Here is a 24,933-nt window from a genome sequence, read left to right as displayed (position 1 = left end):
CCTCCAGCTGCGGGTCCACAGGACTGTTCCTGCTCTGGGGCCTACCACATACTGGCAGCAGTCTCTCTAAGTTTCCAACTCCAAACTTGGGGGAAATAAATCAGTTGGCTCTGCTCAACTTTTTAAGTCTGCCACACAATTCTGGGCTGGGGTGATGTGCCCACCTCTGGCTCAGGAAGCAGTCTGGTGAAATAGAACGGACCATGAGCTCCTCCTTCCAGAGCTGGTGGTGAGGGTAGGCACTTTGAAAAGTGCTCCTTGGGGGCGCCTGGGTGGCTCCGTCGTTAAACGTCTGCCTTCGGCTCAGGTCATGATCCCAGGGTCCTGGGATCGAGCCCGGCATCGGGCTCCCTGCTCGGCCTGAAGCCTGCTTCTCCCTCTCCCACTTGCCCTGCTTGTATTCCCTCTCACGCTGTCTCTCTCTCTCTCTCTGTCAATTAAATAAATAAATAAATAAAATCTTAAAAAAAAAAAGAAAAGAAAAGTGCCCCTTGAAGTCATTCACCATAATGTTGAAATATTGATAGACAACAGCCCGGTGGGCACAAGGTCAAAACCATGCATCCAGCTGCAGGGACAACTGCAGTGGTGGGGCAGCCAAGGAAGCCTCCGTATTAAGACACGGTGACCAGAAGCACCTTTCAGAAGAGCCAGAGCCAGAGGATTCAGGGAGGGTGAGCCCAGGAAGCCTGGGCAGGAGTCTTGGACCCAGACTCCGAGTTCACCTTGAGCAAAGGTGGCCACAGCAACACTGAGCAGCTTTGCTGACAGCTGAAGGGGCCAGCTAGGGGAGGGAGCAGGAGGGTGGATCTGTGAGGGGCAAGCAGGCGCCAGGGCCGGAAAGGAGAGGAAGCCAGAGTTTAAGGGGCACACCCCCCGCTTTCAGAGTGACAGCCTCCTCCTCCCCACGACCTCAGGACCCTCTGTTCTCACCCACATCTTGATGGAGAGGCTGCCGCCTTGTCACCTTGGGCACAGACCTTCCTGAGACTTCATGCTGCCTGCTCCCAGACACCACGATCTTCCAGACCCAGTCTGTGACTGTAAAGTGCCGTCCCCCTTTCTGGGGAAAGGAGATATCTTGTCACCCACTCTTCCTACCTTCAAATATTCGTTTGTTCTGTAAAACTCCAATTCCTCTCCTTCCCTACCACCTCACGATCTCTACAACATGATATCCAAAACTGATACAAAAAAAGAAGGATGAATGCTATTCTGTTTAATTCTTCATGAGTTTGCTAGGAAATCTCAGGTTGGTTATTCAAACATTCTATTCCCTCTTACCTGTCCTTCCTCAAAAAAAAAAAAAAAAAAGCCACATTATATCCCCTAATTTGATATCTGTCACCCAACAGAGAGCTGATTCCGAAGCTGCAAACAGGAGGGTGGGTGTGGGTGCCTCCTTCCTCCCTGCTCCACACCAGGAGTTGTGAGGTCAATCAAAGCAGAGGAATGTCCCCAAAGGGATGGCCCTTCTTTTTATATCAGAAGCCTACAGCATGGATTCTGGAGTCAAACAGTCTTGGGTAGGAGGACCCTGGCTCGGCCTCTGTTCGCTGCATTACTTTGGGAAGGTTAAATAACTTTTCTGTGCCTCGCATTTGTCTTCTGCAAAACAGGTATATGTATCTTTCTTGCTTCTGGGGAGATGAAATGACATAGGGCTGGAAAATATTCCACATTATGCTTAATACCTCTATTGTTCAATTTTCTTTCCTTCTCCTAATAAGGGCAACACTGTGAGAGGGTCGTATAGAGGAGAAAAACTGATTTCAAACAAAGATTGGGATCCTTGGGTCCCTAGTAATCAGATTAGGGAACTGAGCACAGAAAGGTTTAAAAAAGGCCACACAACTAGTAAACAGATCAGCTGGGATTAGAACCCAGTGTGGCTCTACAGTCTATGTTCATATCATAGTTTCTTCCTGATCCATCTGAGAATGAATGCTGGAAGTGGGAAGATAATTTAATAGGCTAGTAAAGAATCCAGAAGTACATTAATGATGGTCCAGAGCACTGCAGGCATGGCTGGGGATGGAGGAGTCTGAGGATGAGGAAAGAGGATGGGAGAAGGAGGGATCGATGGGGATTTATATTTCACAAGCCTGGGGCTGGTTTTTGGCATGTGTAATTTAGGGCCAGACAGCTAGGTTTGGAGAAAGATGTGATGCAAATGATCTTAAAAATATCCACTGAATCACCAAATGCTAAGTTCCTGCTATATATGAGCACCCCCCCCACACTCCTATTAGGCCATAAGTATGATTCAGAAGCACCTGAGCAGCTGATTTTTTCAATCCCAGCACTTAGACCTCACCACAGACAATTAAGTCACTATCTCTTGGGGTGAGGTTGTAGGCACTGTTATTTTTTTAAAAGCACCCCAGGTGATTCTGATATGCAGCCAGGATTGAGGCCACTGAAATTCATTACCTCATCTAATCCTCACGGCATCCCTCTGAGGTTCTATTATCATTGTCCCAGAGAGGCTCAGTAACAGCTAAGAAGGAGCAGAGCCAGGGTTCAAACTTTATGTAACTTCAAAGTCCATAGTTTTAGCTGCCATGTAAGCTCAGAGCTTAAGGAGGTTTGCAGGATTGCCACGTCCAATCCCCTCCCATTTTACAGAGGAGAAAACTGAGGTTCAGGGATGGAAAGTGAATTGCCAGAGGTCAGCCACACCCATGGCGTCGGAGTCCAGACTACCTGTGTCTCCGGACCCCTGGCCCAGAGCTCACTGTGCTCCCAGCCAGGACTCCTTCTGTTTTACACTGGGATATTGATCTAGAGAAGAGTAGCAAAGAGGGGGAAAAAAAACAAAAAACAAAAATGACCCGGTGCTGGGTCAGAGTGTCAGACGGCGCTCTCTCGCTCCCAGGACTGGAAAGACAGACGCTGCGTAATAGGCAGGTAACCAGGAAGGGAGCCCCACCAGGCCACCCTCACCCCACCACCTCTTCATGCCTGCACAACAGCTCCTGCTCAGTGACAGCCAAACCCCTTATTAAGCGGCCTGTGCCATCTTGTCTCCTGCCCTAGCTGAACTTACACCACTCAGGTTGTAGGGATTAGGGAAAAAAATCCCTCCACCCTGAGGCAGAACAGCAACAACACAGAAGCTGACTGGGAAGGCAGTTCATCGTGCTGGGTTGAAAAATAACGAAGGTGACATTTAGGGGGCTGCTCTGGCCTCCCTGTCACTGAGCCTCATCATTAATTTAACCATCTCTGTTACAGACAAACTTTCTAGTCAGCCTTGGAGGGATGAGGAAGAGGGCTTCTTGTCCTCTGTGGCCCATTAGAGATGTAGGGGGCTTCTCTCCCTCGGTCCCCTCAGTCACCTGAAATCTAGTCTCTGTCCAATTCCTGGCTCCAATGACATTTCTGCAGGAGAGCATAATTGGCTGCCGTTGATGAGGGGAGAAAAGACAAGATGTGCACAGGAAGGAGGGGTCTGCTAAACATCGATGTTCTGCCCAGCGGATAGATACCATTTATCAAATGCCCACAATGGACTGCTCACTCATTTGTACATCCATTCTTTCATTCAACAATTAACACAGGGGCCTCTTTTGTGCCAGGCACTGTGATAAGTGCTGAATACGCCGTGGTGAGCCGAACTGGGATGGTCCCTGCCTTCCTTACAGTTTGGTACTATGCCACCCAGTATGGTGGCCACTCGCCATGGGTGGCTACTTAAATTTAAACTGATCTTAATTAAATACAATGAAAAATTCAATTCCTCATTTCTATGAGCCACATTTCAAGTGCTCAATAGATACATGTGGCTAGCGGCTACCATAATGGAGAGACAGGAAACACTTCCACCATCACAGAAAGTTCTATTGGACAGCACTGGTTTAGTGGGACAGGGGGACACTTTGCATATCTTCCTGAATCTAGCCCTCATAGAACCTTTTGAGGTGGATGTTGGTTCCCTTATTTTAGAGAGGAGCGAACAGTGATCACCTGGTGAGCCGTCGAGCCAGGGATTGTTCTACTCTAAAACCTGTAAGTAAATGAGAGGAACCAGGATCAAAGCCGCAGGTAGAAAGGCAAAGTAGTTTAGAGCTATGCTTGCAGTGTGACCTATCAATGTTTAAATACTAATGTGGGCCAGTTGTTTCTTTAACGTCTCTGAGCCTTGGTTTATTCATCATGTGGGGATAATCATATGGTCTTCACTTCATATGCTGGTAGAGATAAGTGGGAGGATAGCGTAGGTGCACACATCCTTAGAATGGGATGACTGCTAAATATTCGGTAGCCACTGTTGTTTTGGATGAGGAAACTGAGCTCTAAACAAGAGAGGTAGCAACAGTGGTTTGGCATCAGAAACAGGCAATAAAATCAGAAATCATTTGTTTTAGAAAACTCAAGAAAGCAAAAATTAAAATCAGTGAGGAACAAAGAAAGTGGACCTAGGATTTTGAACATTTTATTATATATCTTTTTCTGTGTAACGAATTACCCAAAAACTCAGTGCCTTAAAACAACAAATATTATTATCTCCTAGTTTCTGAGGGTCATGAATTTGGAAGCACTTGAGCTGGGTGGTTCTGGCTCAGGATCTCTCTTTTTTTTTTTTTTAATATTTTATTTATTTGTTTGACAGAGAGAGACACAGCAAGAGAGGGAACACAAGCAGGGGGAGTGGGAGAGGGAGAAGCGGGCTTCCTGTGGAGCAGGGAGCCCAGTGTGGGGCTCGATCCCAAGACCCTGGGATCATGACCTGAGCCGAAGGCAGTCGCTTAACCGACTGAGCCACCCAGGTGCCCTGGCTCAGGATCTCTTATCAAGGTTACAGCCAAGCTATTGGCTGGGCTGCATTATCTGAAGGCTTGACTCAGGCGGGAGAATCAACTTGTAAAAAGACTTAATCACAAGGCTGTTGGCAGAAGGCCTTGGTTTCTCTCTGGCTATTGGCTGGTCATGTTGGATATTCGCCATATGGGCCTCTACACAAGCTTCCCTCAGTGTTCTTAAGACATGGAAGCTGTCTTTCTCCATGGCAATTACCCAAGGGGGAAAGATAGCAAATGAGAAAGAATCACAGTTTTGTTTTTTGTTTTTTTTTATAATACAATCTCACAAATGACATACCATCACTTCTCCCATATTCTAGCTTATTAAAATCAAGTCACTAGATCCAGCCCACACTGGACCAAGAGCTCCACATCTTAAAAAGTGAAATATCAGGGATGCCTGGGTGGCTCAGTCCTTAAGCATCTGCCTTCAGCTCAGGTCATGATCCCTGGGTCCTGGGATCGAACCCCGCATCGGGCTCCCTGCTCAGCCAGGAGCCTGCTTCTCCCTCTTCCACTCCCCCTGCTTGTGTTCCCTCTCTAGCTGTCTCTCTCTCTGTGTCAAATAAATAAATCTTAAAAAAAAGAGAGAGAGAAATATCAAAGAATTTGTGGACATACGTTAAAACTACCACAAGTATGAACTGGGCTGAGTGCCCAGAGCTCTCTTCAAGCAGAATGCATAGACGGATCAACCAGAGTTAAAGACACAAAATCTAGGAGAGGAAAAGATGGTGGAGGAGTAGGGGACCCTATTCCAACCAGTCCCCAGAATTGAGCTGGATATCTATCAGACCACTCTGAACACCCACAAAATCAGCCTGAGATGTAAGAAGATATATCTGGGGGTGCCTGGGTGGCTCAGTTGGTTAAGCAACTGCCTTCGGCTCAGGTCATGATCCTGGAGTCCCGGGATCGAGTCCCGCATCGGGCTCCCTGTTCAGCAGGGAGTCTGCTTCTCCCTCTGACCCTCCCCCATCTCAAGCTCTCTCTCTCTCTCTCATTCTCTCTCTCAAATAAATAAATAAATAAAAATCTTAAAAAAAAAAAAAAAGAAGATATATCTGGCTCTCTACAACAGAATATCGCAGGTGGTTGGTTTCGAGGTACGAAGCGGGGAGCCGTGATTCCACAGGCACATATCTGAAGATAAACGAAGGGAGAGGGAGTCATGGCGATCCTACACCACTGGTAAGCGATAGCCTCCTGCACTGGGGATGGGGCACAGACTCGCAGCAGACCGGTGGCAGTGGGAAAAGGACTTTAGGGCAGCCCCCCAGACTGAAACCCGGAGTGGCCAGCTGTTTGAGCGAACTAGGGGCAGCTGGCAGTTTTAGAAGCACAAAGGGCAGAGACGTGCCCCAACCTGGAGGCAAGGACTTGGAGCACTGCTAAGGGGCACACAACTGAGGACACTGCAGTTTTTAGCAGCATAGACAGAAATGGAGATAGTGTAGCCTGGAGAGCTCACTGAAGAACAAACTGTGATCTCTCTGTTCTGAGGTAGAGGGTTGGAAACGGTCTCTTTTGCTCTGACTCTTGGAAGAGACATGGAAAGCCACCAGGGAAAGTCACCAGAGAACAAAAGGCCCAAAAAACTGGTTTTCACTGAGTCCATCCTCCCCCACAGGGGACAGGGCAACTATGCCCAAAGAGGACTGCCTGAGTAACAGTGCAGCAGGCCCCTCCCCCAGAAGACAGGCTGGGAGAACAAGAGGCCGGCAACCCTAAGGTCCCTAGAAAACAGGTGCATCTTGCTTGGGTTGTGGTCAATAATTTGGACTCTGTACATTCCCTCAACCACTCTTCAACAGAATGACTAGGAGGAGGAACCCCCAAAATAGGAAAGACTCAGAGACTGTGACTTCTGCCACAGATTTACAAATGGATACAGATATAACCAAGATGTCGGAAACAGAATTCAGGGTAGCAGTTGTAAAGACAATAGCTAGAATAGAGAAATCGATTAATGGCAACATAGAGTCTCTAAGGGCAGAAATGAAAGCTGAACTGGCAGAACTTAAAAATGCTATCAATGAGATCCATTCTAATCTAGATAATCTAACAGCTAGGGTAAGCGAGGCAGAAGAAGGAATTAGTGATCTAGAAGGCCAATTGATAGAAAAGAAGGAAAAAGAGGAGGCCAGGGAGAAAAAAACTCAAAATACATGAAAATAGAATCAGAGAAATAAGTGACACCATGAAACATTCCAATGTCAGAATTATTGGGATCCTTGAGGGAGCAGAGAGAGAGAGAGGACTAGAAGACATATTTGAGCAAATCGGAGCTGAGAACTTCCCTAATCTGGGGAATGAAACAAACATTCATGTCCTAGAGGCAGAGAGGACCACTCCCAAGATCAAGGAAAACAGGCCAACACCCCGGCATGTAATAGTAAAACTCGCAAATCTTAGAACCAAGGAAACCATCTTAAGGGCAGTTAGGGGGAAGAGATTCCTTACATACAGAGGGAGGAACATCAGAATAACGTCAGACCTATCCACAGAGACCTGGCAAGCCAGAAAGGCCTGGCAAGACATATTCAGGGTACTAAACAAGAAGAACATACAGCCAAGAATACTTTTTACATCAAGGCTGTCATTTAGAATGGATAGAGAGATACAGAGCTTCCAGGACCGGCAGAAACTGAAAGAATATGTGACCACTAAGCCGGCCCTGCAAGAAATATTAAGGGGGGTTCTATAAAAGGAGAAAGTCCTCAAGAGTAATATAGAACAGAAATTACAGAGACAATCTATAGAAACAAGGACTTCACAGGCAACATGATGACAATTAATTCATATCTTTCAATAATCACTCTCAACGTAAACAGCCTAAATGCTCCCATAAAATGGCACAAGGTTGCAGATTGGATAAAAAGACAGGACCCATCCATATGCTGTCTACAAGAGACTCATTTTGAACCTGAAGATACATCCAGACTGAAAGTGAAGGGATGGAGATCCATCTTCCATGCCAACGGACCTCACAAGAAAGCTGGGGTAGCAATTCTTATATCAGACAAATTAGATTTTAAGCTAAAGGCTGTAGTTAGAGACACAGAAGGACACTATATCATTCTTAAAGGGTCTATCCAACAAGAAGATCTAACAATTGTAAATATCTATGCCCCCAACATGAGAGCAGCCATCTACATAAGCCAACTGTTAGCCAAAATAAAGAGTCATATTGATATTAATACGTTACTTGTAGGAGACCTCAATACTCCACTCTCAGCAACAGAAAGATCATCTAAGCAGAACATCAACAAAGAAACAAGAGCTTTGAATGACACACTCATTCAAAGGGACCAGATGGACCTCATAGATACATACAGAACATTCTACCCTAAAACAACAGAATACTCATTCTTCTCGAGCGCACATGGAACTTTCTCCAGAATAGACCACGTACTGGATCACAAATCAGGTCTCAACTGATACCAAAAGATTGAGATTATTCCCTGCATATTCTCAGAGCATAATGCTTTAAAACTGGAACTCAATCACAACAAAAAATTTGGCAGAAATTCAAACACTTGGAAGCTAAAGGCCACTCTGCTCAAGAATGTTTGAGTCAACCAGGAAATCAAAGAAGAACTTAAACAATTCATGGAAACCAGTGAGAATGAAAACACATTGGTCCACAACCTATGGGATACAGCAAAGGTGGTCCTAAGGGGGAAATACATAGCCATCCAAGCCTCACTCAACAAAACAGAAAAATCCCGAATTCACCAACTAACTTTACACCTTAAAGAACTAGAGAAAAAGCAACAAACGATGCCTAAGCCATGCATTAGAAGAGAAATAATTAAGATTAGAGCAGAGATCAATGCATTAGAAACTAGAAACACAGTAGATCAGATCAATGAAACTAGAAGCTGGTTCTTTGAAAGAATTAATAAAATCGATAAACCACTGGCCAGACTTATCCAAAAGAGAAAGGACCCAAATTAATAAAATTATGAATGAAAGGGAAGAGATCACAACTAACACCAAGGAAACAGAAACAATTATCAGAAATTATTATCAGCAACTATATGCCAATAAATTAAGCAACCTGGAAGAAATGGATGCCTTCCTGGAAACCTATAAACTACCAAGACTGAGACAGGAAGAAATTGACAACCTCAATAGACCAATAGCCAGTAACAAGATTGAAGCAGTGATCAAAAACCTCCCAAAAAACCAGAGTCCATGACCTGATGGATTCCCTGAGGAATTCTACCAAACATTCAAAGAAGAAATAATATCTATTCTCCTGAAGCTGTTCCAAAAAATAGAAAAAGAAGGAAAGCTTCCAGACTCATTCTATGAGGCCAGCATTACCTTAATCCCCAAACTGGGCAAAGACCCCATCAAAAAGGAGAATTTCAGACCGATATCCCTGATGAATATGGATTCCAAAATTCTCAACAAAATCCTAGCTAATAGGATCCAACAATACATTAAAAGGATTACCCACCACGACCAAGTGGGATTTATCCTCGGGATGCAAGGGTGGCTCAACATTTGCAAATCAATCAGTGTGATACAACACATTACTAAGAGGAGAGAGAAGAACCATATGGTCTTCTTAATTGATACAAAAAAAGCATTTGACAAAATACAGCATCCTTTCCTGATTAAAACTCTCCAGAGTATAGGGATAGAGGGAACATTCCTCAAATTCATAAAATCTACCTACAAAAAACCCACAGCAAATATCATCCTCAATGGGGAAAAGCTGAGAGCCTTTCCCTTGAGATCAGGAACGCGACAAGGATGCTCACTCTCACCATTATTATTCAACATAGTACTAGAAGTCTTAGCAACAGCAATCAGACAACAACAACAAAAAAGGTATTCAAATTGGCAAAGAAGTCAAACTCTCTTTTCGCAGACGACATGATACTTTATGTGGAAAACCCAAAAGACTCCACCCCCAAATTACTAGAACTCATACAGCAATTCAGTAATGTGGCAGGATACAAAATTAATGCACAGAAATCAGCTGCTTTCTTATACACTAACAATGCAACTGTAGAAAGAGAAATTAGAGAATCGACTCCATTTACAATAGCACCAAAAACCATAAGATACCTCGGAATAAACCTAACCAAAGAGGTAAAGGATCTATACTCTAGAAACTACAAAACACTCATGAACGAAATTGAAGAAGACACAAAAAGATGGAAAAACATACCATGCTCATGGATTGGAAGAATAAACATTGTTAAAATGTCTATGCTACCCAGAGCAACCTATACCTTCAATGCCATCCTGATCAAAATTCCAATGACATTTTTCAAAGTGCTGGAACAAACAATCCTAAAATTTGTATGGAATCAGAAAAGACCCCGAATCGCCAAGGAAATGTTGAAAAAGAAAAACAAAGCTGGAGGCATCACGTTGCCTGATTTCAAGCTATATTACAAAGCAGTGATCACCAAGATAGCATGGTACTAGCACAAAAACAGACACATAGACCATTGGAACAGAATAGAGAGCCCAGATATGGACCCTCAACTCTATGGTCAAATAATCTTTGACAAAGCAGGAAAAAATATGCAATGGAAAAACGACAGTCTCTTCAATAAATGGTGCTGGGAAAATTGGACAGCTATATACAGAAGAATGAAACTCGACCATTCTCTAATACCATACACAAAGATGAACTCAAAATGGATGAAAGACCTCAGTGTGAGACAGGAATCCATCAAAATCCTAGAGGAGAACATAGGCAGTAACCTCTTCGACATCAGCCACAGCAACTTCTTTCAAGGCATGTCTCCAAAGGCTAGTGAAGCAAAAGCCAAAATGAACTTTTGGGACTTCATCAAAATAAAAAGCTTCTGCACAGCAAAGGAAACAGTCAACAAAACAAAGAGGCAACCCACGGAATGGGAGAAGATTTTTGCAAATGACACTACAGACAAAGCGCTGATTTCCAAGATGTATAAAGAACTTCTCAAACTCAACACCCACAAAACAAACAATCAAGTAAAAAAAGGGGCAGAAGACATGAACAGACACTTCTCCAAAGAAGACATACAAATGGCTAACAGACACATGAAAAAAGTTTCATCATCATTAGCCATCAGGGAAATTTAAATCAAAACCACATTTAGATACCACCTTACACCAGTTAGAATGGCAAAAATTGACAAGGCAAGAAACAACAAATGTTGGAGAGGTTGTGGAGAAAGGGGAACCCTCTTACACTGTTGGTGGGAATGCAAGTTGGTACAGCCACTTTGGAAAACAGTGTGGAGGTTCCTCAAAAAATTAAAAATAGGGCTATCCTATGACCCAGCAATTGCACTACTGGGTATTTACCCCAAAGACACAGATGTAGTGAAAAGAAGGGCCATATGCACCCCAATGTTCATAGCAGCAATGTCCGCAATAGCCAAACTGTGGAAAGAGCCGAGATGCCCTTCAACAGATGAATGGATAAAGATGTGGTCCATATATACAATGGAATATTACTCAGCCATCAGAAAAGATGAATACCCAACTTTTACATCAACATGGATGGGACTGGAGGAGATTATGCTAAATGAAATAAGTCAAGCAGAGAGAGTCAATTATCATATGGTTTCACTTATTTGTGGAACATAAGGAATAGCATGGAGGACATTAGGAGAAGGAAGGGAAAAATGAAGGAGGGGAAATCGGAGGGGGAGACAAACCATGAGAGACTATGGACTCTGAGAAACAAACTGAGGGTTTTAGAGGGGAGGGTGGTGGGGAGATGGGTTAGCCCGGTCATGGGTATTAAGGAGGGCACATCCTGCATGGAGCACTGGGTGTTATATGAAAACAATTAATCATGGATCACTGCATCAAAAACTAATGATGTATTGTATGGTGACTAACATAACATAATAAAATAAAATGAAATGAAATAAAATAAAATAAAATAAGAAAAATTTTAAAAAAGGAAAAAAATTAAAAGTTCTAGTCATAAAAAAAAAAAAAGACAAAATCTACATACATAACCATCACTTTACCATCCAGGCGCCTGAGTCAGGTCTAGGAGGGTAGCAAAAGGCCTGACCTTATCAGATGAAGAAACTGGCATCAGTGGGAAATACCAGCAGTATATGTTTATGTGGGGCAGGGTAGGAAGGGCACATCATCTGTATTGTAATAGGATATGAACTTATTGTGCAGGCCTTTCTCCTAATTGAGGCATTGTGTTCATGGAAGAACCACCAGAAAGACCAACAAAGAAACACTTCCAAAATTGCACTGTTTTATTTCTGGCCAGAATATCTTCCCTGAATCCATCTCCTTTCTTTCACTTGGCCTCAGGTTGAGTAGCAGAGAAGGGGAAGGAAGGAATCAATATTCATTGAACATTTACCATACCTTTTTATTTATTTCTCATAATTATCCTATCAGATAAGTGTCAAAGATAGATTATTAAAATATGGTGCCCTCCCACTGGAGTATGTAGCTGTCCGTAGTTCTGAATCTCATTGTTCTCTAGCACAGTGGTCTCCAAAATGAGGTTGACCAACCCAGACAGCATACACAATGATTCATGGAAGCTTTAGGGGAAAAAATATATTAGCCCTCTATTTATATATTTAAATATAAAATAAGTAAAATATAAGGTTTACTAAGGTGTAATGTACAGATGGACACTGATGCTGTGATATCCTATTTGTTACCTATTCTCTGTGAGGGATCCTGAGGAAACTGTAAGTGTCTTACAATGCAGAAGGGCTACCTATGGAGTCCTCATTCAATTCTTGGTTTTCAGTATTTCATGGTTTATTTTAGTTGGCATATGCACATTTAAGTGGATTTATAGATTATGTTATCTGAAATACTAGAGCTAGGTGAAGATAATGAAAATCTTCTATACCAAATAGAGGTTCACTAGTTATCCCAAAGCTAAGTAGTTGAGGGAGTTGTCTAAAGTAAAGATGACATATGCAATTGTTTTTCAAAACGTCAAGAGTTTGCAACATTTTTGCAAACATTTTCTGTGATGAAACCAGCTATCAGTAGTCTCTTACAGCTTAGACAATGATTAAATTCAACCTCTGGTATAAATTAAACATTGGACTAGATCTTTGAATAACTATCTCAGAAAGTGTTAAACCAAGATTTTCAAAAGCATAATATTTTAGGGTGAGCAAACATTTTTGTCTCATTAATAAATTATTTTTAATTATTGTTTATTTTTATCTCATGCTTTTTTTTAAAAGCACCATCTTAGAAATCTCCATTTGTGTATGTCTCATGCATAAAGTACTAGTAGAGAAGTAACAATATAATTTGTGAACAAAGAGATATGCATACACTGGTATGATGCTCAAAATTTCCAAGGCCAATAGAGGCTCATGATCAAAAAAGATTAACCTAGAAACCAGTTGTTTCTCCTAAAGTGGCTGAGACCTGCACTCATTCTCTTGAAAGAATTCTAAATAAGAAAAAGACAAGGTGGGTGAGAAAGGAGAGACCAAGGATGGAAATACATCACAGATGGAGGCTTTGGAAGGCCAGGGCTCCTCAGGGATTGACAAAGAGAAAGCAAGATTTGTTCTTAAGTTGTTTTCACATAAGCACAATAACTAAGGACAAAACCACAAACAACTCTTGTTGAACTACTAAATAGCTAAAGAGTGACACAGAGGCAGGCAAGCATCGAGATGAGCAATGGTGGTCCTGTGGGAGCCCCAATAGAGTGCCCATGAAGAGAATGAAGTCTCTCTGCAGCTGAGTTATTCCAAAGAGCTCCTGGTTTTTCTGTTCTTATTTTCTATCCTGATGAGAAATGTACTGATTTCCATCCTGTCTCAGGGCAAATAGAACTTTGACATATAGTTCACAATTTACATAACTGATATCATATACTTCTACCGGCTGTATCATGTTTCTGACAATTATAAATACTGCTTTCCTCACTCGAAGGTGTTGTGGGGGCATCTGTGATCACTCTCCTGTGCCTTGATGCTCCAGTTACAGGTGCTATAGTTTCCACTGCAGTGGAAGTGAACTGCAGGGAAGTGCAGGGAAGTGAACCAAGACTCAGACAGGTATGTTACTTGCCCAAGGACACAAAAGGGGTAAATGGCAGAGGCAGGATTTGAACCCAGGTCAATCTTAGGAAGTACCTTAACTAAATTCTCTTCCATATCTTAGGTGTCTCCAGCCTGGATCCCCTCGATCCCAAGGCATCTCAATCAGTAGCAATGTTTGGGAGGTTCAGGGTACCCCAAACTATTTTCAAAACTTCAAAAGTCTCATAGAAATGGCATAAGGCAAGCTATTTCTTTTTTAAAAAAAAGATTTATTTATTTACTTATTTGAGGGGGGGAGAGGCAGAGGGAGAGAGAAGGTCAAGTAGACTCCATGCTGAACACAGAGACTGATGTGGGGCTCAATCCCATGACCCTGAGATCATGACCTGAGCCGCAACCAAGAGTCAGAGGCTTAACCAACTGAGCCACCCAGGCGCCCCGAGACAAGCTATTTCTTAATGACTATACTGAATAAAATCTTTTAAGGGTGGAGTCAGCAATGTATGAAAATCCTATATGTGGTCATTGGTGGTCAGAGCATGGGGAGTCATTGCTTTAGATTTTTTCCCAAAAGACAAATACCCTGTGCCAAGTCCCTTTAACTGCATACAGCACCTGACAGAGCCAGACTGCTTACCAAGTAGGTGACTTCAGTCTGTTCATATGACCTTACTGTGCTTCAGTTTCCTCCCTGTAAAATAGGAATGATGACAGACCTACCTCTTAGTATTACCATAAGAATTTTTAAAAATTGAAACACGCAAAGTACTTAGAACAAGGGCCTGACACACAGTAGGAAGTCAGTGACAGCTATTTTTGCTGTTTTGGCCTTGCTGTCCTCGTCTGTAGAATGGATTTATACCACCTTTCCCATAAGCTTATTGTGAAACTCAGATAAAATGGTACTCAAGTGCCTTACAAGCAAGAGCAGGCTCTGAAGATGGGAGCGTGTGCTGTAATTTTTACTCCTACGACTCACACATGAAACAAGTCTAAGAACAGCATATTCCAGCCAGGAAATTAAAAGCTTTGTTCCTTCGGAGTCAGAGTGTGCCCCTGTATAGATCAATGTTGCTGAAGTGAAGAGAAAGATTTAATTACCTCAAGCCTTAGTGCCTTCCCTGCTGAGAGCAAAGAGTGCCTGGTGAGAGGAGTGGCTGAATGTGGAGGTGACAGGCCAGCGTGTGGCACCCGGGGAACCCCGGACCACAACTTCTGGCTCTGTTCCTAGGGCCAGACAACCTGGAAAAGGCAGAGCTGGCCCCAAGGAGAAGGTGGGAGCCTGTGTCTTCTATGCTGTGATGGAATCTTCCTTGGGAGGAGTAGGCTACAGCTCCCTTCCTTGCCCTTCCACACATGTGTGTGTCTCCAAGTAAGTGCATGTGGAGCTGTGTTTGCACACACTGGTATCCACATGTGGAGGGGGATGTGCACCACAGACCCAGGCTCAGTGGCACATGGTGAACACTTGAGAGTCTTGTGCGTACCTGCACCTGTGCATCTGGGTATGCCTGTTGTGTATAAAACATGAGTGGGTTTGCACGTGGGCCCTTTGTCCCCAAGGGCACAAGTGCGTGTCTCTGTCTCTGCTCTTGGCCCACTGGACCCATCTGTGTAAGTCCCCAACTTCATAGGTATAAATGAGTCTGTACCTGCACTTGACATGTGTCTCAGGAGTGCCCAAGAATGTGAGACAGGGCAGACTGTGGAGCTGCCCATGGGACATCTGTGGAGCGCGCTCTGGGAGATTCTGGGTGGATGTCCCAAAGCTAGGAAGAAGCAAGTTTAGAAGAGAGAAACTGAGCTCACACCTGGAGGGGTCAAGGAAGTGTGGATACTAACTGAGAGGAGATGCAGAGCCTGGGCTGTGGGGAGGAGAGAACAGGGAAGAACACAATGCAGAAATAGGGAAGCAAAGCATCTGGCTAACAAAGCCATAGCCGCTGGTGGCAAAGACAGGAGAGCTGGTTTTTGTTTTTTGAAACAGAGTTGTCCTTAAAAATGGTGTCATCCCAGCTGCACCAGGCACATGCATAGAAGGTGTCAGCTTGAGTGATGTCATACATGCATGGAGTCTGTATTTGCACAGGGCTTTTCTAGAGCTTGACATATGATGGGATTGCATCTCAAGAATGTTGGCACTTAGTACCTACTGTGTACATGAGGTGTTTGGGAGGAATTAGAATGAAGTGGAATCGTGTTCTTATATTCTAAATGGAGGAATGAAACATGCAATGCAAAGAAAAAATGTAAGCAACATAAAAAAGGTGGGTAAGAATTCTAATTTCGAGATTTGTGTTCAAGTCTGAACTCTGCCTTTTACTAACTGTGTGGTCTTGAGAAAGTTATTTAACCTCTCTGAGTTCCATTTCCCTCATCAATAAGATGAGATGGTAACACCAACATCACTAGGTTGTTGTGAGAATTACAGGAAGTAATGTATATAAAGTCAACTAATGAACTATAAAGTATGAAGCAAATGTGGTAGATGTGGGCTTGGTCAGACAGGCTCCCTGGAGGAGGAAGGAGCTGACCAGGGGGATGAGCAAGGCTCACCCCTTCCCCAAGAGAGGATGTGGGCAATCCTAAATTCCCACACATTAGTAGGCTCCAAATACCTGCTCTTGCAAAACCTTAAATGTCAGGGCAGAAGAGTTCCTTAGAACACAGATAGAACCCCTCATGTTACACAGGCAGAAACAGACTCATAAGGGTTTATCCAGAAGTTTCTAAGAGAGCTAACATGCTGTGAGGCACTGTGCCATACTCCTGCACATGTTCTGAGCCCTGCTGATTGGCAGAGCTTCTGTTTGCTGACACAGCACCTTTTACAAATAAGAAAAGAGCCCTTCTCTGGGTAGGTGCAGCTCAATGATGCCCAGCTTAGCGAGCTGTCAGAAACTTTGTATGAATGCAAATTAGAACACTGTGCCTCCTTCAGGCAGACACAGTGACCCTGAGCACACTGCACGGCATCCAGAGCATGAGCAAGATGGCAGCCTCGCTCCCCTCTCAGGTAGACGCCCTGTGAGACCATGCAGGATGACCCTGTGTCTGAGCCTTGCGAGGGTTGGGACGAGGCAGCATGCCAAGCTCTGAAGATGCATCAGTGAACAGGACACTGCCCCCACCCCACAGGAACTCTCAGTTTAGTGGAGGAAATGACAGCAGTGAGGAAATTGCAACCAGTCATTGTGAAAAGCTCCACGGGAGAGGAGACTGCAGGATTAAAGGACCCCAAACCAAGCCTCAGGGTCAGGAGAAGCTTTGCAGAGACATGGACAAGGGGTTAAGGATAGAGTGAAGCTCCAGTGAGTCTGGCATTTGTAGGGGTACATAAAGGGTTTTTACATTTTGATGCATTGAAACAGCCTCTGAATCAAAATGGCTCCATTAAAATAATAATGGATAATGCTTATTAAGCATTCACCATGTATTTTAATTCATTCACTCCTATAACAATCCTACGAGGTAGGAAGTGCTATCATCCACATTTTCAGATGAGGAAACTGGGGGGTCAGGTACCCAGCCGGTAAGTGGCAGAGCTGGGGGCATGGCTCCAAGCTCCCTTCCTTACTACCTTACACCACCTCTGCTCAGATGTGTTTCCCCTGTTGCAACTCAGGAATAGGGACCAAAGGAGAGCCGGACTTTGGGATGAAAGACCTGGGGCGGCATGGTGGCCTCAAGGACGTGTCTCTTGGATGTCCAACTTCAGACAGTATAACTGACCAATGGTCCCACCAACTGCTCTCGGAAACTAGGCACCGCCTTTGCACCATGCTTGCCCCTGACCTCTCCCAGCCAGTGGCCGAGCCAGGGAGGGCCACTCATGCAGGGCCACTCCCGGAAGACTCAGCTCTCTCATGGGCAACTTTATCTCAAGGACTTCCAGGCAGCCTTGCCAAACCTAGCACTGTCTAAGACATTTCCTCCCAACCTTCCTTCCCCCTCTCCCTCACTCGGGGTCAGATCAGCATCACAGACTACAGCTCACACGGCCTTTCCTGGCCTCTCCCTCATTTTCTCTCACAGGTGGTTACCCTTCTGGACGTCTGCACATGTGATCCTGTCTCAGTTTCTGCTCTCTGCTTTTTCAGAGGACGTGGCCTCACACAGCTAGGGGTCTAAGTAGAAGCAAAGTGGGTGCCCAGGAAAGGTCCCTAAAGCCTAGGATCCTGAACCTGGAGGGCAGATGAGAGGGATACTCGGGGAGGATGCCCAAAGGGTTGTCACATAAAGCCCTGACACTTTATTTTCCCATCTTCAGACCTCAGAGAGGCTATTCTTTCCTAAAGGAACCATTTCCCTCCCCTGCCACACACCCTCTCTTGCCTTCACCTGGCTTTACCTGGGTCTCATCTGGAGGTCATTTTTTTCTATAAAGACTTGACACCTTCTCTGGGTGATGCACCACATCTTTGTTCTGCCACTGCCACCTGACCTTCCCTTATTATGCAACTCACCCCACAGCACTGGCAACCTGCTTATGGCAACCCGGACAACCTCTGTCTGCCCTGCTAGGTGGGGAGCTCTTTGAGGGCTGAGTCTGTGCTGTTTATCACTGTATTCTGGTGTCTGTCACAGCAGGACCTGCAAGGTAGGAGTGTTGGATGGAAGAGTGGCCTCCCAGCGGATAAACACGTCCTGCCTCCTGCAAAACAGACACCTGACCTGGATGCAGAGCCCCGCGGTGGACAACTGAGACCACCAAGACTTTTGTGTGAACCTGGCCCTGCTCACTGGCTGCTGGGTGGTTCTGGTTGCTCTCCACTTTGCCAAGCTTCCCAGTGTCTTTCTCTGTAGAGAGGGGTGATGATGCCCAACTCTCTGAGTGGGGAAGACCGAGAGTAAAACCCATTGCGCTGTTAATAAAGTGGCTGGTAGAGTAACAGGAAGTCAAGTATGTCAGCCCCTCCAGCCTGGCCCCAGAGGCACGTCACTGCAGATCCCATGCCACGTGCAGTGGGGCTCAGACCAGGGCTCAGTGCCTTCCCGGCCACGCGGAAGCCCTTGGTTATGTGTGCTCTGCCATCTCCTCCACCTGCCTGCCTTCTCTCTGGACAATCCTGTTTTCTCATCTCCCGATTATTAAACACACAATAATATACATACTGCTCCCCTGCTACTGTCACAGCCACTGGGGATTCCGAAATAAGGAGCTGAGCGTCTTCCTTCTTGGAGCTCGTGGTCCAGCAAGGGCTGGGAGAGGGAGAGAGTAGAATCAACACAAAAATAAGTAATTGCTGCTCAGGGCAGCACCAGCCACGAGAGATGAATCCCCAGCTGCTGGCAGGTGACAACACGGATCCCCAATTTTCCACAAAAGCCAGTTCCAAATCATTTTAATATTTTTTTTCAAAAGAGACCCTGGGTTGGGTGTGATTTAACATGTATTAATTTTTTATGGAATACTTCAAGCATATAAAAGGCATAAGTACAATGCACCACCATTTACCCACGATCCAGCTTAAAACAGGAAACCTGATTGCCTTCTCCTTTCTTTATCCCCAGTGGTCACCTCTCTCCTGAATTTGGTGCTTATCATTCCTTGTTGTGTCTTTTATACTTTTATTGCATGTGTGTGTATCTACAAACAAGGTATTACCTTGTTTCACACATTCACTTTTTTGCCTTCCAGTTATTTATTTCCATCCTTCTGCCTTTTTTCAAATGAAGTCCTCCTACACATTTTTAAAACTTTATATAAACATTACATACCGCATGTATCACTCTGCACCATTTTTTGGGTTTTGCTCAACATTATATTTTTGAGATGTTTCGGTGTTGATACCTGTATCTCTGAGACCTTGGTTTTCATTGATCTATAGTATTCCATTCCATGACAATATCGCCCCATTGATCCTGGCAGTAGACGGTGGGTTGAGGAAATAGAATTACTAAGTCTGTCCCTTAGAGTTCTCCAAGGAGCAGACACTGAGATGGGATCAGATGTGCAAGAGAGTCATTGGGGAAACATGTGAGTGATGAGGGGTGGGGTAGGTGGGAGTAGGGAGGGAGAGCCTTCAGACCACAGTGCAGGGGAGTAGGGAGGAAGGAGGATGGAATCAGAAGAGCTTCTGACTGTAGCACAGTTCTAAGAGGCTCAGCAAGGCCAACAGGAAATCCCTGAGCAAAAGTCTCCCATTCCAGGTACCTCACGGGAGGCAGGAGTGGCCCAGCTCAGCCCTAGCACCCCCGCTGTGCTCAGTCACCTGCTAGAGGCAGTCCAGGTTAAGCATCAGTGGTGGATCTGGAGGAGTGGCAGCAGGAGCATTGGTCTCCCATGATCCCCACAATGGGTTCTCTTAAAGAGGGGAGGGGTCTGAGTGGTGTCACACCTTCCATGACTGCCATACTGTAAACGAGCAGAGAGGAGGTAGATTCTTACTCTGTCTGGCAGACTTTCATTCATTCATTCATTCACTCATCCGCTACCTTTGGAAAAAAAGTGAGATGTTCGAGAAGGTCATCATAGAAGGGTCATTAATGATGGGTCCTGAGGGACAGTTTCAAACATCACTGCTGGAACTAGCAATCTTAGTAAGCACTTCCATGGATTTCTTGGTAATTACATGGAGCTCGGCTGCCAGGGATCTACAGTTAAGGTTACAAGAGGCTCTGTGCTAAGGTTCTAGAGTCAAACAGACCTGCATTTCATTCTCCTCTCTGCCACCTGGTCATTTATACAAGTCATTTCACTGCTATAGGTCTCACTCTTCTCATCCGTAAAATGAGGATAACCAGATCTACCTCACAGAATTGTTATGGGGACTAAAAGAGATGATATAAGCAAAGTGTTTGATACACATAGTAGGTGCTTTCAAAATCCTTAGTTCCTTCTCCTGTCCCTCTCGTCATTGTCAGAGATAATTTTTGGATGCAATATATTTTCTCAAACTGAGAAATGTTTAAAAACTTAGAACCCTAGCTCTGCAAACTCCAGATATCTATAGCAATCGGGGTGAATCGAAATGATGTCCACTGAACCTTCTTATTCATACCCATCACTCTTTCTAAAGCAGCATTTGTGATTAATCTCACTATAGGGCTAAATCGGTCCCAAGCGTTTCCAAGGCACTTGATAAAGAAGCTCTCTGATTTATAGCAAACACCATTATTGAGCGGTGGCAGAGAGAGGCCATTGGGGGATTTGTCTTGCTGGAAACTCTGTCCGTTGGAGCCATTTCTTCTATTTTCCTGGATAAGAGCTCAATTTATTTCAAAATAGATGAATGGGATCCTTTTTTTGCTCCCTTGGTGGGGTAGGAAGGAGAGAGAAGTTGCACAAATTTTAAAAATAAAGAATAATACTTAATATTTTAAATTTGGAAAGCTCTTTACAGCTTACACAGACATCAGGATTCAACAGAAGGCTAGGCACATAGTAGGTCCTCAATAAATGTTTGTGGAAGTTTATCATCATCTCCTTTAATCCGCACAGTGGCCCTGTGAAGTACACCGAGTCCATTCTTCCCATCTGGCAAAGAAGGAAGCTGAAGTTCCCAGCTAAGGAACGGCCCAGCTAGGACTCTGACACAGACCTAGACCTGAGCTTTACCAGCCACCACACCACGGCCCCCAGCAGTCCAGGAGCAGAGCTATTATGCCCATTCTCTATGCACAAATGCCTGAGACACTTGCTCAGAGTGAAAACCTGGTCAGCCACGGCTGCAACTTCTTTTTCACCTGGTCTTTGGGGGTTCATTTGGTTCTATTCCAGAACACATTTATGGAACATTTGCCTCTTAGAGTCCATCTTCCTTACTTTGTCTGCTCAGAGCCTGACTCTCTTCCCCAACGACGCTTATAGTCATCTTCACTTGCACATTTCCAGTGACACAGAACTCCCTACCCAGTGGAGCTGTCCACTATTGAGAGCTCTTCTTACTTGACTGGGCTAGTATATTGCCCTGGAATGTAATTCCCTGGACCTTAGTTGGACTTGGCTCCGGCAGAATAGTAGCAGTGAAAAGCTTAGGCTCAGGCAGACCTGGCTTAAAGCATAGCCATTCCACTTACTAACTCTGTGACATTGTTATTTAACTTGTAAAATGTATTATTTAACTCATAAAACGGAAAATGGAACCAGTAATGTTTTATCAGCTGGAATTCATTTGGGTGCAAGTAAGAAAATAATTAATAGTGGCATAAACAATAAAGACATTTAATTATCTCACTTCACAAAAAGTTTCAAGGGAGGCAGTGCCGGTGTTGGCTCAGCAACAAGGTGATATTAGGGTTCTTGGCTGGGATCTTCATGAGTCTCAGGTTCGTGAGAAGGCCACAGCAGCAACAAACATCATATCTTAACACAGTACTTGCAAAGCAGAAATGGAAGACACCAGTTACAAAAAAAAAAAGAGACTTCATGTGGCCTCTCTTACCAGGGAGGGAAATATTTGCCATCTCCAGAAAATATTACATGTTCCTTTGTTCCTCATTGACCAGATCTGGTCACATGCCTAACTCCTAGATCAATCACTGTCTTTGGGGGATAATGTTGCATTGATTGACTTAAATGATCATGATTTATCCCCTTGGGCAGGGCACAGCCACCTAAACAGAACAAAGTTTTGCTAGAAAGGTAGAGGAAGAACAGCTGTTGGCTGGGCAGCAACAGTATTGGAGTTGAGGGTAAAAGGGAAGAACATATGCAAAGTGTTTAGTAGAGTCTCTGACACGTTTTACTCTGTGTTAACTATAATTGCCTATTATTGTTATAAACATTAATAAAAGTATCCAACTTCTCTCTGACCATCTCCTTTCCCAGCTAGAACTTGAGTTCACTGTAAATTATGTTCTACCTTGATGGTCATGCTCCCTGGCAGAAAGGATAAAGGGATCATAATAGATAGAGCTGCCTTGTTGCACAACTATACTGGGTGTTATCGACATTGTTCTGTGGGTGGATGGCGCCCCCTGGAGGTGTGCGGTTTATATCTTGTGTGACTATTTGATTCAGTCCTAATAGGAGTAAAATAATTATTTCTGTGTCATTTGTCTTCACATACCATCTTCTCCCAGAAGTGGTCCCCCCTGTCCTTGGTATATTTGATCCCAACATAACCTTTAGTTTTATTAGTATTTTATTTAGTTTTTTTTTTTTAGTTTTAATTTTTAGCTTTTTTAGTTGCTTTATTTTTATCATAATTACTTTTTCTAAGTTTCACTTCGAAAATTAGCCTGATTCAACATCTTGTCAACATCTTGGGTAAAAGAGGCAGTTCCCTTCAAGGGAGAAAGTCAATGATCAGTCATAGTCATTGAACTTGACCCTGGGAGCTCTATCTGCCCTTCATATGTCAGTGGGGTCTAGGGTGAGGAGGGCTCTCTGGCTCTACTAGGACATTTGAAACAGTTCAAGGAGAGAGATCTCGCCAGCAGAGGGCCAAGAAACCACAGCAGGTAATGCTTCATTAATACCTAATGTTACCTTGAGTAGAAAACAAATGACTTTGTTGAAAAATACTCTTATATTTGACTCTTGACATTCTCTGCCTTACAGAAGAATCTCTTAATTTGAGGCCTGGCCTCAAAGAAATGAATTTCCTCTCAGATTTTGGCCCCAAACTTTCCTTTGTAAACCATCTTCAGAAGTAAGTGGACCATAAGCCACGAAGTTGAGAGGGAAAGAGAAATAGCAAGGAGGGATCAGTTACCAAGTGCCAAGCACCAACATGCCAAAATCCATTGCCTTCTCACACGTGTTCTGGGAGGCAAATACTATCAAATATTTGGTAGGAGTGAAATTAGTCCTGGGAGAGTGAAATAATTAATCTAACGACTATCTGGTTCGAAAGACATTTCTCTATATCACACTGTATTTTTGTGCACTGTATACCAACCAACCAGCCAAAGAGCCAATGTACCACCACCTAACACCTCCAGATGGCATCAATCTGGGGCCCAAAAGCTTGGAAGGGCTAGGTGGTCCAAACCGTCGTGTCTACATGAGGTCACTGAGGCTCCCTGGGCTCTGATTTCTTCATTCCTGTATACAGTGGGACAATCATAGCTACCTCACAGAATTGTTACAGGAATCAAATATGTCAAGTGCTTTGGGGGCCTGGTTTGTACAAGGCTTCAGCAATGAATGGTCACTCTTATTATTGCTCTGGCTACTGATCTTATTGTCTGTAACTTGATCTTGGTAAGCCCTAATGACCACATCTCCAGAACAATCCAACCCCAATGTCCTCTGCAGAGTAAGTTTGAGTGCTGCTAAGCAGGCCTCCCCAAGACTGGCTTGTCTTTGCAGCCTGCCTTTCCTTCACATTTGGACTCCTGACAGATTTCTGTGCTCTGGACGAGGCCGTTGAGTGGTAACTCTGCAATCTGTTCTGGCTGTTAAATAAACTTCTCCTGCTCCCAGACAAGCTGTCACATGTGTGTAAATACCACTTTATGCCTGGACTATGATTTCCAAGTCAAAGCTCCCACTGTATGGGTGGCTATTAGGGTCACTCCAGATCCAGAGCCCATGAATCACAGATAATAGGTTCAAACTGAGAGGTTGCTCTGGGAATTGACTGTGTGGCCTGAAGTAGGGATGATTAGCTATTGTACTTAGGCATGTTTATGACTACTCTGGGCATCTGAGGATCACCGTCTACATCACCATCATTAGAAGAGGTAACACTATGAAGGGACAATATGCAACTCATGCCCAGTACAACCGTTTACAGGGCCCATTTATAGCTGATAGTTGACTTAAGACTTTCTCAAAATGATCCCCAGAGATAGGGATTATTAGAATCATTTGCGAAGCAAACATGGGCCAGTTACTTTACCTCTCTGACTTCAGTTTCTTCATCTGTTAAGCGGGGTTGTTATGGGGAGTCAATAATAACAAGTTTGACAGTGAACTTCACAGTTTGGTTTCCCCTCAAAGCAGGCCCCGAGGCAGACACTAAGGTAGGGTAGGTGGGCACCAGGTCATTTGGCAGCGATCTCAGGGAAGCACATGCGAAGAAGTGGATGAAGAGAGAGGGAAGGGAGAGAAGCCTATAGAGTCTGCGTTAATGGGTGGGTTAAAGTTCTGGGCGATGGGGGAGCCCAGTCCCACCCACTGACAAACTGGACCACACCCTAGAATCATCCCA

The sequence above is a fragment of the Mirounga angustirostris genome, unplaced genomic scaffold, assembly GCF_029215605.1.
Source record: "Mirounga angustirostris isolate CCGP_5_RB_7025 unplaced genomic scaffold, mMirAng1.0.hap1 SCAF_4, whole genome shotgun sequence".
NCBI classification, from domain to species: domain Eukaryota; kingdom Metazoa; phylum Chordata; class Mammalia; order Carnivora; family Phocidae; genus Mirounga; species Mirounga angustirostris.
This window is presented reverse-complemented; position numbering follows the sequence as displayed.